This window comes from Mustela nigripes, chromosome 3 (assembly GCF_022355385.1).
Source record: "Mustela nigripes isolate SB6536 chromosome 3, MUSNIG.SB6536, whole genome shotgun sequence".
NCBI classification, from domain to species: domain Eukaryota; kingdom Metazoa; phylum Chordata; class Mammalia; order Carnivora; family Mustelidae; genus Mustela; species Mustela nigripes.
This window is the reverse complement of record NC_081559.1, coordinates 108,834,582-108,835,305: the sequence shown is the minus strand read 5'-3', so window position 1 is coordinate 108,835,305 and position 724 is coordinate 108,834,582. Positions and strand designations below refer to the sequence as shown.

The window sequence follows — 724 nt, the reverse complement described above, 5'->3', positions numbered from 1 at the left end:
TGGGAGAAGGGGGTGGGATTATGGACATTGGGGAGGGTATGTGATTTGGTGAGTGCTGTGAAGTGTGTAAACCTGGTGATTCACAGACCTGTACCCCTGGGGATAAAAATATATGTTTATAAAAAATAAAAAATTAAAAAAAAAAAAACTGCTGGTTGAGAAAATTAAAAAATGAATACTGTTATGCTGAAAATAAATAAAAATAAATTTTAAAAAATTAAAAAAAAAAAAAAAAAAAAAAGAATCTTTAACCTAGTTCCTGGCAGATTTGAGTTCCATGAGTCCTGCTTTCCTGCCTTTCTCTCTTAAGGTCAGGGTTTATATCTTTTCCCTAAATATAATATTTGTTACTGACTTAGTCTAGATGGATTCTATCCATGGCTGATCAGGAAGAGTACCTGGTTTTTCAAAAATAAATTGATAGTCAATATGTCCTTTCCCTGTTGTTTTCCTCATCTCTCATTTCACCTAAATGTTTTGAGAACATATTGCACACCAGACACAACTGTGGATGCTTAGACCAGAGTGAAGAACAACCAAACAATAAAAATACTTCTCTGCCAGAACTTGAGAGTCATCTGATTAATGGATGATTTATTCATACATTTTTTCTATAGAATAACAGACTCCAAAACTTGAATATGAAAACATGCTCAATATATCTCTTTTATTGTATCTGGTTGTTTTTCCCTTTAATCTGAAATTTGTGGTATTTTTAAGCCAC

The 724-nt window shown here is 32.3% G+C and overlaps 1 pseudogene; it reads right to left on the bottom strand.

Moving 5' to 3' along the window:
* Nucleotides 1–456, bottom strand: part of LOC132014512 (heme oxygenase 2-like) — an 11,718-nt pseudogene extending 11,262 nt beyond the window's left edge.
* Nucleotides 457–724: the final 268 nt, after the last annotated feature.